The sequence below is a fragment of the Hemitrygon akajei genome, chromosome 2 (genome assembly GCF_048418815.1).
Source record: "Hemitrygon akajei chromosome 2, sHemAka1.3, whole genome shotgun sequence".
Classification (NCBI taxonomy): Eukaryota; Metazoa; Chordata; class Chondrichthyes; order Myliobatiformes; family Dasyatidae; genus Hemitrygon; species Hemitrygon akajei.
In genome coordinates this window covers 58,209,307-58,228,837 of record NC_133125.1, presented here as the reverse complement: position 1 = coordinate 58,228,837, position 19,531 = coordinate 58,209,307, and the positions used below count along the sequence as shown (strand labels likewise).

The window sequence follows — 19,531 nt, the reverse complement described above, 5'->3', positions numbered from 1 at the left end:
CCAACGCCGCAGCCAGTCGCGGTATCTCAAACCCCACGAATTCGCCAGGTATGAGACTCTGTTACTTTTGTGGGCTTCGGAAACATGCACGAGAACTCTGTCCGGCGCGCGAAGCGACTTGTTCCCGCTGCGGGAAGAAGGGCCATTTCGCCAAGGTCTGTAAATCTAAACCGCGCCCGGGGTCGAGCAGCGCCGCGTCTGAGACCTGGGGGCCGCCATTTTGCATGACCGGATGTGGACAACCATCTTTGCCGGCGTCACCTGGCCCCGCCCCTACCTACCCGTGTGCGACCTGGGAGCCGCCCTCTTGCATGCCCGGATGTGAGCGGCCATCTTTGCCGGCGTCACCAGGCCCCGCCCCCGCCTCGCCATCTTGCATGCCCGGATGTGAGCGGCCATCTTTGCCGGCGTCACCAGGCCCCGCCCTCGACACGCCCAGTTCAACGCTGGCTTCCGTGACCCTCGACCAAAGCGCTCCGCACCAGCTCGCAAGGTCGATGATGGACATCCTGGTGGAGGGGCACAGGACTCGCTGCCTGTTTGACACGGGCAGCACTGAGAGTTTTATTGACCCGGCCACAGTGAAACGCTGCGGACTCGTGACACGGCCGGTCCGTCAGAAGATCACCTTGGCTTCAGGGTCGCATTCCACAGACATCCGGGTGGGTTGTGTAGCGACATTGGTGGTGCAGGGCACAGAATATCGGAACTTTGCGTTCCTGGTCATGCCTCGACTGTGCGCACCTGTGCTATTGGGGCTGGACTTCCAGAGCCATCTCAAAAGTGTGACTATGGCATATGACGGGCCCCTCCCACCACTCACTGTCAGGAATCCTCAGTTTGGTGGGACTTCGCCATATACTCCGTTACCACACGCACATACACCCCGAACCCCACATCCCGCCCAGCACCATGCCGATAGCTGTGCTGCTGACACTATTTGCAACCTCTCCACCCTCAAGATCCCTCCCCCATCGCTGTTCACCAACCTGACCCCCGACTGTAAACCTGTGGCAACTAAAAGTAGGAGGTACAGTGCGGGGGACAGGGCCTTTATTCATTCAGAGGTGCAGCGGCTGCTCAGGGAGGGGATCATTGAGCCAAGCACAAGCCCATGGCGGTCCCAGGTGGTCGTTGTTCGGACTGGGCAGAAAAATAGGATGGTTGTGGACTACAGCCAGACCATCAATAGATTCACGCAGCTTGACGCGTACCCCCTACCCCGCATCGCGGATATGGTCAACCAGATAGCTCAGTACAAGGTGTACTCGACAATTGATCTGAAATCCGCTTATCACCAGCTCCCCATCCGCCCAGAGGACCGCCCCTACACCGCCTTCGAGGCGGGTGGCAGGCTCTATCACTTTCTGCGCGTCCCATTTGGTGTCACAAATGGGGTCTCAGTCTTCCAGAGGGAGATGGACCGGATGGTGGACCAGTACAAACTGACGGCCACATTTCCCTATCTAGATAACATCACCATCTGTGGTCGCGACTGGTCGGACCATGACGCCAACCTCCAGCGTTTTTTCCAGGTGGCCGATGCTTTGAACCTCACTTATAACAAGGACAAGTGTGTGTTCAGAACCACACGGCTCGCTATCCTTGGGTATGTCGTGGAGAACGGGGTCATTGGCCCTGACCCCGACCGTATGCGCCCCCTGTTAGAACTCCCTCTTCCCACTACTCTCAAGGCCCTCCGGCGGTGCCTGGGGTTTTTTTCCTATTACGCCCAATGGGTTCCCCATTACGCAGACAAGGCCCGCCCCCTGGTCAAGTCTACCACCTTTCCCCTCTCTGCCGAGGCCCGAGCGGCCTTCAGCTGCATTAAAGGGGACATTGCCAAAGCAACGATGCATGCGGTAGACGAGACCATTCCCTTCCAAGTAGAGAGTGACGCCTCTGACGTCGCGCTGGCTGCTACCCTCAATCAAGAAGGCAGGCCAGTGGCGTTTTTTTCTCGTACCCTTCAAGGCTCTGAACTTCGGCACTCCACGGTGGAGAAAGAAGCCCAAGCCATAGTGGAAGCTATTCGGCACTGGAGGCACTATCTCGCCGGCAGAAGGTTCACCTTGCTGACCGACCAGCGCTCGGTTGCGTTCATGTTCAGCAGCCAACAGCGGGGCAAAATCAAAAATGATAAAATTTTGCGATGGAGAATAGAACTCTCCACCTATACTTACGATATCCTGTACCGGCCTGGCAGGCTCAATGAACCGTCTGATGCCCTATCCCGGGGACCGTGTGCTAGTGCCCAGCTCGACCAGCTGTATGCCCTTCATGCCCAACTTTGCCACCCGGGGGTCACCCGGTTTTATCACTTCATTAAAGCCCGGAACCTGCCGTACTCCCTGGAGGACATCAGGACGATGACCAGGGACTGCCAGATCTGCGCTGAGTGCAAACCGCACTTCTACCGTCCTGACACTGCGCAGCTTGTCAAGGCCACCCGCCCTTTTGAGCGACTGAGTATTGACTTTAAGGGCCCCCTTCCCTCCACCGACCGCAATGTCTACTTTCTTAGTATTATTGACGAGTACTCGCGATTCCCCTTTGCCGTTCCCTGCCCCGACACTACTACCACGTCGGTCATCAAAGTCCTGCGCCAGCTCTTCACACTGTTCGGATATCCCTGCTATATCCACAGTGATAGAGGGTCCTCCTTTATGAGTGACGAGTTGCGCCGGTTCCTGCTTGCTAGGGGCATAGCTACTAGTCGCACCACGAGTTATAATCCCCGGGGGAATGGCCAGGTGGAGAGGGAGAATGCCACAGTGTGGAAGGCCATACTTTTAGCCCTTAAGTCACAAGGGTTGCCGGTCTCCCGATGGCAGGAGGTCCTCCCTGAGGCACTCCACTCTATCCGCTCCCTGTTGTGTACGTCCACTAATGCCACCCCTCACGAACGCTTATTCTCTTTTCCCAGGAAGTCTGTCACTGGGACCACCCTGCCAGTTTGGCTGACGTCCCCGGGGCCAGTGCTGCTGCGTAAACATGCGAGGAGTAATAAGTACTCACCACTGGTCGAGAAGGTTCACCTCCTGCATGCTAATCCCCAGTATGCCTACGTGGTCTTGCCTGATGGGCGGGAGGACACGGTCTCTGTCCGCGACCTGGCGCCCGCCGGAGCAGCAGACCACTACCCCGAGCACTCCACGGTAACTATGCACCCTGTACCCGAGGTGACTCCGCACGCCCCGTGCCCCACACAGACTCCGTATGCGTCTGTTCCAGGGCCCTCGCTCACACGCGAGGGGTCCCTGACACCTCCTGTTGGGACAGAATTAACCCACTCTCCGCCTTCGGAGCACACACCACCTCCGGCACCTGTGCCGTCATCACCTCCGGCTCCTGTGCAATTGCAGCCGGAGCTACGTAGATCGCAGCGAACGATTCGACCACCTGATCGACTTAACCTGTAAATATGCTTGGGAATTTTTTTAAACAAAAGGGGGGGTGAATGTGGTGAACTAGATATACCTGTCTGACTGCTCCTGTGGCTCCTCCCAAGACCCTGCTGACTACCCCTGTGGCTCCTCCCACAGACCCCTGTATAAAGGCGACTGTGGCCTGCTGCTCTCCCTCATTTTCCCCAGGATGTAGTGTTGTCCTTCAGTCAATAAAAGCCGATAATCTCACTTCCTAAGTCTCGGCGTGAGTTATTGATGGTGCATCACTCCCCAGCTACTTTTTCTCCAGTCCTGCCCAAGGTTTTCAGCCTGAAATGTCGACTGTACTCTTTACCATAGATGCTGCTTATCCTGCTCAGTTCCTCCAGCATTTTGTGTGCTTTGCTTGGATTTCCAGCATTTGCAGATTTTGTTTGTTTGTGCATGGCCACACATTTCCCTACACTATATTTCATCCGCCATTTCTTTGCCCATCCTCCTAATCTGTTTCAGTCCTTCTGCAAACTCCCTGCTTCTTCCTCGGCACTACCTGCCCCTCCACCTATCTTCATTTCGTCCACAAACTTGCACACAAAGCTAGCAATTCCATCATCCAAATTATTGACATATGACGTTAAAAGAAACATTCGCAATGCTGACTCCCATGGGATATCACTTGTCACTGGTAGCCGGCCATAAAATACCTCCTTTTCTCTCACTCTTTGCACCCTGTCATTCAGCCAATCTTCTACCCATGCTAGTATCTTTCCTGTAATACAATGGGTTCTTATCTTGTTAAGCAGCCTCATGTGTGGCACCTTGTCAAAGGCCTTTGGAAAATTCAAATAAACAAGATCCACTGACTTTCCTTTGTCTATCCTGTCTCTTACCTGAGAGGGTTGGAAGCTTCAAGTTGATCTGAACAACTGAACACTCCAGCTGAAGAACATGTTCAAGTTTCAAGTGAACATCATTAATAGCCTTTCCTAGTTCAACCATGGGAACCATGGCCAAGAAATCTCACCAACACTTCTACTTCCTCAGGAGGCTAAGGTGTTTTGGCATTAAAACCTTACCGATTTTAATAGATGCAGCATAGAAAGCATTCAGTCTGCTTGCATAAAGTATGAGAACTGCTCTGCATGTTACTAAAAGGATCTGTAGAGAGTTGTGGGCATAATCTAGCACATCTTGGAAACCAGAAGTATGGATTCTCTCTATACCCGTCATTTCCTCAGTAAAGCAGCCAGCCTAATCAAAGACCCCACTCACGCTGAACATTTTCTCTTCTCCCCGTTCCATCAGGCAGAAGATAAAAAAGCCTGAAAGCACGTACCACCAGACTCAAGGTCACTGTTATAAGACTATTGTTCCCTAATGTAATAAATTGGACTCTCAACTTCACATTCTACTTGTTTTTATGATTATGCACTGTATTGTTCATCTGCACCACTCTTCCTCTGTCGGATCAACTTTATTCTGCATTGTTCTTGTCTTCCTTTGTTCCTCCTCAATGCCCTGTGTAATGGTCTGATCTGTATGAACAGCGTGCAAGACAAGCTTTTCACTGTATCTCTCTACATGCGCCAGTAATAAACAACTTCCAATTCCAATTCCCAAAGAAGGCCTATCAAAAGCATTGGCAGGTACAATAGTATTGGTATGGCGATAGCAGTATTGACAGTGAGAAACTTCAACCGTCATGCACTAAACTCCTTACCTGTCACCCAGTTCAATGACAAAGAGATGAAATTGCGCCTCAGCTGTAAAATCCAACTAGAATCTACCTGATAAATGATTTTGCAACACCTTGGATGGTATTTGCCTTTGCCTAGAAGAATGCTGAGACAAAAGATTAAGGGCTGTGATGAGCTGAACTGGTATTGTTATCCTTATGGCTTAAGTTGGCTGCAGGTATTCTCACAGCAGATGGAATAACACTGCAGCTGGCACCACAATAGTTCAAACATTTTGGAAATGTTTGTCTCCTTTCAAAACCAGATAAATATGTCTGAGCTAGCTGCTATGATTGGCATGATGGCAGGTGCAAGTAGACAAACTCTGATGCTTTGGTCATTTTTCTGAAATGCATTCTTTCATGTCACATCGATTCAACCATGGAAGTTGTACTTGGCTCTTGTTAAAGGCAACTTCCATCATTAATTTTAATTTGGCATGATGACCAAAACAGGATGTTGTAGCCTACAGTTTGAAACTGTGCTGTTCATTAAGCTCCAGCTTGGCTATAAGGATCTATTTCTTTATGTTCTTTGCTTTATAGTACACTTCAGTGAAAGCTTCAGCTGAGTTAACTTTTGATTTATTTTAGATAAGGTGTGTTTAAGTTTAAATATTTGGTCAATGTATTGGAATCAAAAAATAATTTGAAAATGAGTCAAATATAAATGAGCTAAAAGTATTCATTGAAAGAATACCCAAAAACATCAACACTTTAAAAATCCTCCTGAAAACTCTTGAGAAAACTTGAAGTGTAAATAACACCCACAAGGAGAAAATTCATCCTTGCAGAGTTGTGTAATGTTTCAAGCTTAATTTCTTTGTTTACAGGGAATGGCAAGTGCATCACATAGCACAACTATATTCTAAATCCCCTGTGATGACTATATTATACTGTATTTAAGAAATATATTAGTAAATATTATATTTAAGTGAAGTGTTTTCTAATGGATCTGCTAGCAGCAATCTTACACCAATGCAAACACGGTGAGCACCTATGGACTGATTTTCTTGGCATGAAAATATATCCTCATCTGCTTATAGTTATCAAATCTAAATCATACTTAATTTTTTTTATGCTAAAGACTTAAAATAATGTCTCATAAACAAGAGAAAAGCTGCAGATGCTGGAAATCCAAGCAACACACACAGAAAATGCTGGAGGAACTCAGCAGGCCAGGCAGCATCTATGGAAAAGGGTACAGTTCTGCCAAAGAGTCTCAGCTCAAAACGTCGACTGTACTCTTTTCCTTAGATGCTGCTTGGCCTGCTGAGTTCCTCCAGCATTTTGTGTGTGTTGTTAAAATAATGTCTGCCTGAAGGCCTTAAATGGAAGTTCATTTCATCCATCCACTTCATAAAATAATATCTAATTCTAATTACTTAGCACTTTTTTTCTGACTGTTGAATGCAATGGATAAGACCATTTTTAGGGCATACTTAGGAAGATCATGCTATATAACTTCACCCTTTATATTAAGGAACAAAATTAGTATTTTAATCCAGATTTGACTTTCTCTAAATAATATCAATACTAATTACTTCAGTCCCTTGGAACAGATATTTATATTAGTGAGGGCAAAATGTTAATTTTGTTGGTATTGAGAGTAGGGGAGATTCAAACAAGAGGGCATGAGTTGAGAGTTAGGGGGCAAAAGTTTAAGGGTAACACGAGGGGGAATTTCTTTACTTAGAGAGTGGTAGCTGTGTGGAACGAGCTTCCAGTAGAAGTGGTAGAGGCAGGTTCGGTATTGTCATTTAAAGTAAAATTGGATAGGTATATGGACAGGAAAGGAATGGCGGGTTATGGGCTGAGTGCGGGCCAGTGGGACTAGACGAGAGTAAGAGTTCAGCATGGATTAGAAGGGTCAAGATGGCCTGTTTTCGTGCTGTAATGGTTATATGGTTATATGGTATAAGTCTTAGATTCACAGACTCATAGAGCACTACAGCACAGAAACAAGACTGTCAGCCCATCTAGTCTATGCCAAAACATTCCTGCATCATAACCCTCCATACCAAAGTACAATACATCCATGTATTTATCCAAAACTCTCCTCAAAATTCCAATCAAACTTTCATCCACCCCTTTCACTGACAGCTCATTCCACACTTCCACCGTCTGTGTGAAGAAGTTCTCCTCATGTTCCCCTTAAATCAAGTTCAAGTTCAACTTCATCATAATTACAACTGTATGCTTGTTTACCAACAAACAAAAAATCATTCCTCTCGACCAAGGTGTACAATACAGTACACACCTATTTATCATGCATAACACATAATGTAATATTACCACAAATAAATTAGCACATAATGAAGTGCATTTACATTACAAGCTAAAAAGTAAACAGTATAAAGCTACTGGGACTTCATATGTGGTGAGACGTGGGTGGGGAAAGGAAGTTCAGTAGTCTCAGAGCCTGTGGTTAGAAACTGTTTCCCATCTGCAGCCATAGGACAGACCTTGTCCTAATACTATGGTATCTCCCGCTGATTCCTAATACTACAGTACCTCCTGCTGATTCCCAATGCTACAGTACCTCCCGTTGATTCCTAATACTACAGTACCTCCCGTTGATTCCTAATACTACAGTACCTCCTGCTGATTCCTAATACTACAGTACCTCCTGCTGATTCCTAATACTACAGTACCTCCCGTTGATTCCTAATACTACAGTACCTCCCGTTGATTCCTAATACTACAGTACCTCCTGCTGATTCCTAATACTACAGTACCTCCCGTTGATTCCTAATACTACAGTACCTCCTGCTGATTCCTAATACTACAGTACCTCCCGTTGATTCCTAATACTACAGTACCTCCTGCTGATTCCTAATACTACAGTACCTCCCGTTCATTCCTAATACTACAGTACCTCCTGCTGATTCCTAATACTACAGTACCTCCCGTTGATTCCTAATACTACAGTAATCCCGCTGATTCCTAATACTACAGTACCTCCCGTTGATTCCTAATACTACAGTACCTCCCGCTGATTCCCAATACTACAGTACCTCCCGTTGATTCCTAATACTACAGTACCTCCCGCTGATTCCCAATACTATAGTATCTCCCGTTGATTCCTAATACTACAGTACCTCCCGTTGATTCCTAATACTATAGTACCTCCCGTTGATTCCTAATACTACAGTACCTCCTGCTGATTCCTAATACTACAGTACCTCCCGCTGATTCCCAATACTACAGTACCTCCCGTTGATTCCTAATACTACAGTACCTCCCGCTGATTCCCAATACTATAGTACCTCCCGTTGATTCCTAATACTACAGTACCTCCCGTTGATTCCTAATACTACAGTACCTCCTGCTGATTCCTAATACTACAGTACCTCCCGTTGATTCCTAATACTACAGTACCTCCCGCTGATTCCTAATACTACAGTACCTCCTGCTGATTCCTAATACTACAGTACCTCCCGTTGATTCCTAATACTACAGTACCTCCTGCTGATTCCTAATACTACAGTACCTCCCGTTGATTCCTAATACTACAGTACCTCCTGCTGATTCCTAATACTACAGTAACTCCCGTTGATTCCTAATACTACAGTACCTCCTGCTGATTCCTAATACTACAGTACCTCCTGCTGAATCCTAATACTACAGTACCTCCCGCTGATTCCTAATACTACAGTACCTCCTGCTGATTCCCAATACTACAGTACCTCTCGTTGATTCCTAATATTACAGTACCTCCTGCTGATTCCTAATACTACAGTACCTCCTGCTGATTCCTAATACTACAGTACCTCTCGTTGATTCCTAATACTACAGTACCTCCCGTTGATTCCTAATACTACAGTACCTCCTGCTGATTCCTAATACTACAGTACCTCCCGTTGATTCCTAATACTACAGTACCTCCCGCTGATTCCTAATACTACAGTACCTCCTGCTGATTCCTAATACTACAGTACCTCCTGCTGATTCCTAATACTACAGTACCTCCCGTTGATTCCTAATACTACAGGACCTCCTGTTGATTCCTAATACTACAGGACCTCCCGCTGATTCCTAATACTACAGTACCTCCTGCTGATTCCTAATACTACAGTACCTCCTGCTGATTCCCAATACTACAGTACCTCCCGTTGATTCCTAATACTACAGTACCTCCTGCTGATTCCTAATACTACAGTACCTCCCGTTGATTCCTAATACTACAGTACCTCCCGTTGATTCCTCATACTACAGTACCTCCTGCTGATTCCCAATACTACAGTACCTCCCGCTGATTCCTAATACTACAGTACCTCCTGCTGATTCCTAATACTACAGTACCTCCTGCTGATTCCTAATACTACAGTACCTCCCGTTGATTCCTAATACTACAGGACCTCCTGTTGATTCCTAATACTACAGTACCTCCCGCTGATTCCTAATACTACAGTACCTCCTGCTGATTCCTAATACTACAGTACCTCCTGCTGATTCCCAATACTACAGTACCTCCCGTTGATTCCTAATACTACAGTACCTCCTGCTGATTCCTCATACTACAGTACCTCCCGTTGATTCCTAATACTACAGTACCTCCCGTTGATTCCTAATACTACAGTACCTCCCGTTGATTCCTCATACTACAGTACCTCCTGCTGATTCCCAATACTATAGTACCTCCCGCTGATTCCTAATACTACAGTACCTCCTGCTGATTCCTAATACTACAGTACCTCCTGCTGATTCCTAATACTACAGTACCTCCTGCTGATTCCTAATACCACAGTACCTCCCGCTGATTCCTAATACTACAGTACCTCCTGCTGATTCCTAATACTACAGTACCTCCCGCTGATTCCCAATACTACAGTACCTCCCGATGATTCCTAATACTACAGTACCTCCCGATGATTCCTAATACTACAGTACCTCCCATTGATTCCTAATACTACAGTACCTCCTGCTGATTCCCAATACTACAGTACCTCCCGCTGATTCCTAATACTACAGTACCTCCCGTTGATTCCTAATACTACAGTACCTCCCGTTGATTCCTAATACTACAGTACCTCCTGCTGATTCCTAATACTACAGTACCTCCTGCTGATTCCTAATACTACAGTACCTCCCGTTGATTCCTAATACTACAGTACCTCCCGTTGATTCCTAATACTACAGTACCTCCTGCTGATTCCCAATACTACAGTACCTCCCGCTGATTCCTAATACTACAGTACCTCCCGCTGATTCCTAATACTACAGTACCTCCCGCTGATTCCTAATACTACAGTACCTCCCGCTGATTCCTAATACTACAGTACCTCCTGCTGATTCCTAATACTACAGTACCTCCCGTTGATTCCTAATACTACAGTACCTCCCGTTGATTCCTAATACTACAGTACCTCCCGCTGATTCCTAATACTACAGTACCTCCCGCTGATTCCTAATACTACAGTACCTCCTGCTGATTCCTAATACTACAGTACCTCCCATTGATTCCTAATACTACAGTACCTCCCGTTGATTCCTAATACTACAGTACCTCCCACTGATTCCTAATACTACAGTACCTCCCGTTGATTCCTAATACTACAGTACCTCCTGCTGATTCCCAATACTACAGTACCTCCTGCTGATTCCTAATACTACAGTACCTCCCGCTGATTCCTAATACTACAGTACCTCCCGCTGATTCCTAATACTATAGTACCTCCCGTTGATTCCTAATACTACAGTACCTCCTGCTGATTCCTAATACTACAGTACCTCCTGCTGATTCCTAATACTACAGTACCTCCCGCTGATTCCCAATACTATAGTACCTCCCGTTGATTCCTAATACTACAGTACCTCCCGTTGATTCCTAATACTACAGTACCTCCCGCTGATTCCTAATACTACAGTACCTCCTGCTGATTCCTAATACTACAGTACCTCCCGTTGATTCCTAATACTACAGTACCTCCCGTTGATTCCTAATACTACAGTACCTCCCGCTGATTCCTAATACTACAGTACCTCCCGCTGATTCCTAATACTACAGTACCTCCTGCTGATTCCTAATACTACAGTACCTCCTGCTGATTCCTAATACTACAGTACCTCCCGTTGATTCCTAATACTACAGTACCTCCAGTTGATTCCTAATACTACAGTACCTCCTGCTGATTCCCAATACTACAGTACCTCCCGCTGATTCCTAATACTATAGTACCGCCTGCTGATTCCTAATACTACAGTACCTCCTGCTGATTCCTAATACTATAGTACCTCCTGCTGATTCCTAATACTACAGTACCTCCCGTTGATTCCTAATACTACAGTACCTCCCGTTGATTCCTAATACTACAGTACCTCCTGCTGATTCCTAATACTACAGTACCTCCCGCTGATTCCTAATACTATAGTACCTCCTGCTGATTCCTAATACTACAGTACCTCCTGCTGATTCCTAATACTACAGTACCTCCCGTTGATTCCTAATACTACAGTACCTCCTGCTGATTCCTAATACTACAGTACCTCCCGTTGATTCCTAATACTACAGTACCTCCCGCTGATTCCTAATACTACAGTACCTCCCGTTGATTCCTAATACTACAGTACCTCCCGCTGATTCCTAATACTACAGTACCTCCTGCTGATTCCTAATACTACAGTACCTCCCGCTGATTCCTAATACTACAGTACCTCCTGCTGATTCCTAATACTACAGTACCTCCCGTTGATTCCTAATACTACAGTACCTCCCGCTGATTCCTAATACTACAGTACCTCCCGCTGATTCCCAATACTATAGTACCTCCCGTTGATTCCTAATACTACAGTACCTCCTGCTGATTCCTAATACTACAGTACCTCCTGCTGATTCCTAATACTACAGTACCTCCCGTTGATTCCTAATACTACAGTACCTCCTGCTGATTCCTAATACTACAGTACCTCCCGTTGATTCCTAATACTACAGTACCTCCTGCTGATTCCCAATGCTACAGTACCTCCCGTTGATTCCTAATACTACAGTACCTCCTGCTGATTCCTAATACTACAGTACCTCCTGCTGATTCCTAATACTACAGTACCTCCCATTGATTCCTAATACTACAGTACCTCCTGCTGATTCCCAATACTACAGTACCTCCTGTTGATTCCTAATACTACAGTACCTCCCGTTGATTCCTAATACTACAGTACCTCCCGTTGATTCCTAATACTACAGTACCTCCTGCTGATTCCTAATACTATAGTACCTCCTGCTGATTCCTAATACTACAGTACCTCCTGCTGATTCCTAATACTACAGTACCTCCTGCTGATTCCTAATACTATAGTACCTCCTGCTGATTCCTAATACTACAGTACCTCCTGCTGATTCCCAATACTACAGTACCTCCTGCTGATTCCTAATACTACAGTACCTCCCGTTGATTCCTAATACTACAGTACCTCCTGCTGATTCCTAATACTACAGTACCTCCCGCTGATTCCTAATACTACAGTACCTCCCGTTGATTCCTAATACTACAGTACCTCCCGTTGATTCCTAATACTACAGTACCTCCTGCTGATTCCTAATACTACAGTACCTCCCGCTGATTCCTAATACTACAGTACCTCCCGTTGATTCCTAATACTACAGTACCTCCCGTTGATTCCTAATACTACAGTACCTCCCGCTGATTCCTAATACTACAGTACCTCCCGTTGATTCCTAATACTACAGTACCTCCTGCTGATTCCTAATACTACAGTACCTCCTGCTGATTCCTAATACTACAGTACCTCCCGTTGATTCCTAATACTACAGTACCTCCTGCTGATTCCCAATACTACAGTACCTCCTGCTGATTCCTAATACTACAGTACCTCCCGTTGATTCCTAATACTACAGTACCTCCTGCTGATTCCCAATACTACAGTACCTCCCGTTGATTCCTAATACTACAGTACCTCCCGTTGATTCCTAATACTACAGTACCTCCTGCTGATTCCTAATACTACAGTACCTCCTGCTGATTCCTAATACTACAGTACCTCCTGCTGATTCCCAATACTACAGTACCTCCTGCTGATTCCTAATACTACAGTACCTCCTGCTGATTCCCAATACTACAGTACCTCCTGCTGATTCCTAATACTACAGTACCTCCTGCTGATTCCTAATACTACAGTACCTCCTGCTGATTCCTAATACTACAGTACCTCCCGTTGATTCCTCATACTACAGTACCTCCTGCTGATTCCTCATACTACAGTACCTCCTGCTGATTCCTAATACTACAGTACCTCCCGTTGATTCCTAATACTACAGTACCTCCTGCTGATTCCTAATGCTACAGTACCTCCTGCTGATTCCCAATACTACAGTACCTCCTGCTGATTCCTAATACTACAGTACCTCCTGCTGATTCTCAAGTTGTTGTGCTCCAGTCGCTCTTCCTTCTCTCTGTACACCGTCTTGACATTGTTGTTGATGAGCTCAACCACAAACTTGACGATTTGGTTAGGACTGTATCTAGCAGTACAGGCGTATGTCAGGAGCTTGAACAGAAGTGGGCTGAGATGCAGCCCTGGGAGTTGCTGGTGCTCAGTGTGATGGAGCTGGAGGTGATGCTGCTAACACAGATTGACTGTGGTTTTTCTGCCAATATATCCACAAGATCCAATTTCAGATAGAGGTGTCAAGACTCAATGAGGTAAATACTTCACCATTCATCTTTAATCTATGTCCCCTAGTTCTTATCTCACCTCGCCTCAGTGGAAAAGGCCTGCATTGACTCTATCTGTACCTCTCATAGTTTGTACATTTCTATCAAATCTGCTGTCAGAGACACTCTGGCTTCTCCCATGAAACCAATGTTGAATCTAATTTACCACCTCATCCTGAATGTCAAGCAACTGACCAGCCTCCCATTGAGAACTTGTCAAAGACCTTACTAGAGTCCATGTAGACCAGTGGTCCCCAGCCACCGGACTCCACTGCACTGCGGCTGACTCGTATCACTTCATACCGCCAAATCATATCATTTCCTCACGGCCCGGTACCGGTCCGCAGCCCAGTGGTTGTGGATCACTGATGTAGACAACGTCCACTGCCTTTCCTTCATAAACCTCAATGGGAACCTCTTCGAAAAATTCTATAAAATCAGTTAGATTCACTCTACCATGAACAACGCCGAGTTGGCTACCTCTAATCAGACCTTGTTTATCCAAATACTTGTAGATCAGGTTCCTTAGAATATCTTCCAATAATTTACCCACTGCTGACATCAGGCTCACTGGTTTATTATATTTCAGATTATTCTTAGAGCCTTTCTTGCACAATGGAACAACATTAGCTATCCTCCAGTCCTCTGGCACCTCACCTGCGGCAAAGGATGTTTTAAATAACTCTGAACTAGCCTTCCACAAAGTCAGAGGGGACACTTTATTAGGACCTGGAGACTTATCCTTCATTATTTGACTGAAGACATCTAGCACCTTTTCTTCTGTAATCCCTATATGGTCGATGGCCTCACTGTTGTTTTACCCAATTTCTATAGACTCTGTGTCCATCTCCCAAGTAAATCCAGATGCAAAAAAATCCAGTTAAGATCTCCCCCAACCCTTTTGGCTCCACACATAGATGACCACACTGATATTCAAAAGGACCAATTTTGTCCCTTGTGTTTCTTTTGCTCTCAATATATCTGTAGAAGCTAGATGTCTATAAGCCATTCATCGTATTATGTCAACTCAGTTATTTGATCATGGCTGATCCATTACCCTCTCAACCTCATTCTTCTGCCTTCTTCCCATAACCTTTCATGCCCTGACTTATCAAGAACCTATCAACCTTCGCTAATGACCTGACCTCCACAGCTTCCTGTGGAAACGATTCACTATCTTCTGGCTAAAGAAATTCCTCCTCACCTCCATTCTACATGGACACTCCTCTATTCTGAGGACGTGCCCTCTGGTCCTAGACTCCCCCACAGTAGGAAGCATCTTCTCCATATCCACTGTATCTAGGCATTTCAACATTCAATAGGTTTCAATGAAATATCTCCTCATTCTTCTAAATTCTAGCATGTACGGGCCCAGAGCCATCAATCATCCTTATAAGATTCCTTGGGATTCTTGTTCACTTTGTCTGCTGAGCAACCTCATGCCTCCTTGTAGCACTCCTGATTTCTTTCTGAAGTGCTCTCGTGCATTCCTTATACTCCATAAGCATCTCAGTTGTTCCTATCTGCCTATACCTGATATGCACCTCCTATTTTTTCTTAACCAAGGCCTCAATATCCCTCAAAAACCAAGTTTCCGTAAATGTGTGACCCTTGACTTTTACTCTGACAGGGATGTACAAACACCAAACTCTCAAAATTTCTCTTTTGAAGGATTCCCACTTAGTAAGTACACATTTGCCAGAAAACAGCCTATCCCAGTCCACACTTGCCAGATCCTTTCTGATACCATCATAACTGGCCTTTCTCCAACTTAGAATCTCAACCCAAGGACCAATCTTATCCTTCTCCATAATTATCTTGAAACTAACGGAATTATGATCACTAAATCCAAAGTGTTCCCCTACATACACCTCTGTCACTTGCCCTGACTCATTCTCCAATAGGACCTCCAATATCATGCTCTCTCTATTTGGGACTTCTATATATTGATTAAGGAAACTTTCCTGACACATTGGATAAATTCTATCTCATCCAGTCCTATGGAAGTCTCAGTCAATACGTGGAAAGTTAGAATCAACTACTATCACAATCTTATTTTTCCTTCAACTCTCTGCTATCTCTCTAACAAATTTGCTCCTCGAAATCCCACGCACTTTTGAGTTATCTATAATACAATCCCATTAATGTGGTCATCCTTTACTAATTCCTCAGTGTCATCCATATAGCCTCAATTGATGAGCCCTCCAGTCTTACCTGTCTGAGCACTGCTGAGACATTTTCTCTGGTTAGTAATGCAATACCTCCCACTCTATCGTGTCTAAAGCAATGGAACCCTAGGACATTGAACTACCAGTCCTCCCCCTCTTGCAGCCAAATCTTACTACTACTACTACTACTAATAATAATAATAAAAATACTTTATTGATCCCAAGTAGGAAATCCTTTTGTTACAGCAACATTTAAAACACACTTACTTGTGTGCAGCCTTAACTAATAATAAAGTACATAATAATATACACAATAATAATTTACCAATGTGCAATACTGTGCAATAATAATCAACAAAATAATATAACAGAGACTATTGTACTATGATGTGTGTTCTCCTGTTGCATAGAGATGAACTGTTGTATATGCCTATTGCATTTGTTAGGAAACATTTTCTGTAATGACCCTTGTGGCAGCGGAGCTGAATGAGTCTGTTTGAAAGGGTGCTCTGCTGCTTATTCAGTAGATCATGGAGAGGATGTGCAAGATTGTCCATAATGGCTAACAATTTGTTTAGTGACTTTCTCTCCACCACTAACTCAAAAGAGTCTGGGTTGTAGCCAAGGACGGATCCAGCCTTTTTGATGAGGCTACAATGACTGCAATGTCATAATTGCATGCTCTCAGCTCATCCGCCTTACCCACAATACTCCTAGCATTGACAAAGACACTACTCAGTACATATTATCACCATATTCAATCTTTCTATTTGTGTCTTTGTATGTAGGATTAACATAGTCATTCCCATGGAAAACTGGTTTCTATCTGCCACAACTCTAGTTTAAATTACTTGGTACAGTACTAGAAAACCTTCCTGCAAGGATATTGGTCCTCCTTCAGTTCATGTGCAAACTATCCTGTCTCTACAAGTGCAATCTTCCCTGGAAGAGAGCCTAATGATCCAAAAATCTGAAGCCATTTTCTACACCATCTTAGCCACCTATTAAACTCTATTATCCTCCTATTTTGGGCTTCACTATATGTGGCATGGGTAGTAATTTTGAGATCACAACTCTGGTGGTCCTGACCTTTAACTTAGCACCTAACTCCCTGAACTGATTGTACCAGCACCAGTATTTTGGATTCCTTAATGTCACAAATAGCTGGAAATCAAAAACAGACTGATAAATTAAGTTTCACTTATGTATTTCCCTGGTTAAGTTTTCTACTATTATGCTGTAGGTATTTCATTTTAGCAGTTTTGTAAAAGCAGTGTGTTCTGCTGGTAGACTGTTTGGATTTTGGCTATAAGATAAGGGGCTTTTGATGTTCAACTTAAGAATATTGTGTCAGCCAGTCAGGATGGTGAAATTGGGAGAAAGTTCTAGAGAGAATTGGATGGAGTGAGATTTGTGATGGACAGTGTGGTTCACATTTTTTTTGGCAGGAGCTACAGAGAGGACAGGAGGGAAGATGGCTGAGGATGCTGTAGGAAGGAGGTTCCACCTTGTGTGAGGTGCTTTGTGCAGATGAATGTCTCCAAGGAGGAAGGGCCAATACCCCCAAGAGAGTGGCTGTTTACTTGAGATGGATTTTGAGCAACGTTGAGAAGGTGGTGTGTGCTTCACGCAACTGTGGTCCAGCGCGTAAGTACAATGACAACTTCAAGATGAGCTCCAACTTTATGTGTAAATTTGGACTAGGCTAACTGTAATGGGACCTTTTTTTCTTTTCTTTTTCCTAGTAACTGTTAATAAAGCTGAAATATGTAAATATACTTCCTTCATAATTCTATGCAGTGTGCAATCTGTTATTTCTTGCCAAGTGACAATTATGCATGGGCAATATTTACCCAGCATTCACTCAAATCGAGGTTTCTTTAATCAGAACATTACAACGTTCCTGTCTGTTTGAGCCCCAAATCATTCCGACCAAAGTCGCATATTTATGAAAGATGACCTTTTCACCGCGGAGTCCCACGGCTGTTAGCAGAGCTGGCTAATGAGTCAAGTTTCCATACGAGCCTGGTGAGGGGGGGATACATTTATTTCTGGTGTGATAATCTGACATTAAGTTTAGCAGTGACCCCAAAAAGAGTCACCCACAAAATGACATGAAATTGGCAAACAGATGCTTGAAACAGCACTGTAGTAGCCTACCAGTAGGTCCTAAAGCAGAACTTATGTATTTCCTGATGGGAACCACAGTGAATGAGAATGATCTGTATAACTTTGCAAAGCTCTGTACAGGGAGGCATATCGGGCCTTAAATGACATCTCTTCATGCTAGCAATAGAGCAGTTATATAATTGGTTGGAACAGAGACGAGTGAAAGGATGTGTGTGCAGTACAATTTTCAATGTGTGAAGCCACATTACCTCATCCCACACCCCCTTCCCGCTCAGTCCAAGGATGGGGCAGCATGGTAGCGTGACATTTAGCAATATACTTTACAACACCAGCAACTCAGGTTCAATTCCCACTGCTCTCTGTGAAGAGATTGTATGTTCTCCATATGATCATTTGAGTTTCCTCCCACATTCCAACAATGGATGGGTTAGGATTAATAAGTTGTGGGCTTGCTATGTTGGCACAGGAAGCATGGGGACAGCTGTGGGCCACTCCCAGCACATCCTCAGACTGTTGGTCACTAAAGCAAACGATGTACTTTGCTGTATTTTTCAATGTTTCAGTGTACGTGTGACAAATAAAGCTAATTTTGAACTTATTTTAAGGACTTATAGGGTAGGAATGATCTGTGACAGAGAGAGAACAACAAATAGAATTAAAAGGTTTGCAAGCAATCATGGAACAACAAAAAAAATGTTAAAACTATTGTGGTCATTGCATATTTAGGTCAAAGCACCAAAGCCAAAATGAAGATCCCTTAATTCACTAATGGATTTTGGTGTGTTATGGTCCTTTTGTTTTCTTGACATTGGAATGCCAAGGTGCAGTGCTGTGGCATCATTTTATCCACATCTGATTAAATAAAGAAACCAAAGAAGGAGTAGGCCACCCAATCTCTGTAACCTCCCTACCATTCAATATGGTTATGGCTAATCTATGCTGGCCACAACCCCTTTTCTGTGCCCGTTTCTCATAGTCCACAATTCACCAAAGCTTCAAAAGTATATCTACTTAAATGCTAAGTACTTCTAATGATTTAGCCACCACAATCCTCTGGGGAAGAGAAGTCCAGAGAGTCGCAACACTCAGCAAAAAGAAGTTTCTATGTACCTTCTATTATGTTAAAGAACTTCCCTTTATTTTGTAACTATGTCTGCTTCTTTGGGACTTTCCGACGAGTGAAAATACATTACTATGAACAAATCCTAATTGTCAAGTCCCTTTCATGCTGGGCATTGTTCAGAAATAACTGTTTCTCCCAGCTTGATTTTACTACATTCCAACCCTCCTTCTACATTCTTCTGCTTAAAAACAGAATTAAAAAAAAATTATTGGTTTAGATTTTTAGCTGTCACTTCTTAATTTTCTGATGGTGACATCACCAACAATATATACATCTCCCTGGTTATCACCAACCAATTACCCACAGATCTA

General features: G+C 44.4%; 1 long non-coding RNA gene across 1 annotated transcript in view; it reads left to right on the top strand.

Moving 5' to 3' along the window:
• Positions 1-17,635, top strand: part of LOC140737450 (uncharacterized) — a 28,548-nt gene extending 10,913 nt beyond the window's left edge. The window contains exon 3 of the long non-coding RNA XR_012101156.1: positions 17,416-17,635. This is a non-coding gene — a long non-coding RNA (uncharacterized lncRNA). The remainder of the gene's footprint in view (positions 1-17,415) is intronic.
• The last annotated feature ends 1,896 nt before the right edge of the window (positions 17,636-19,531 follow it).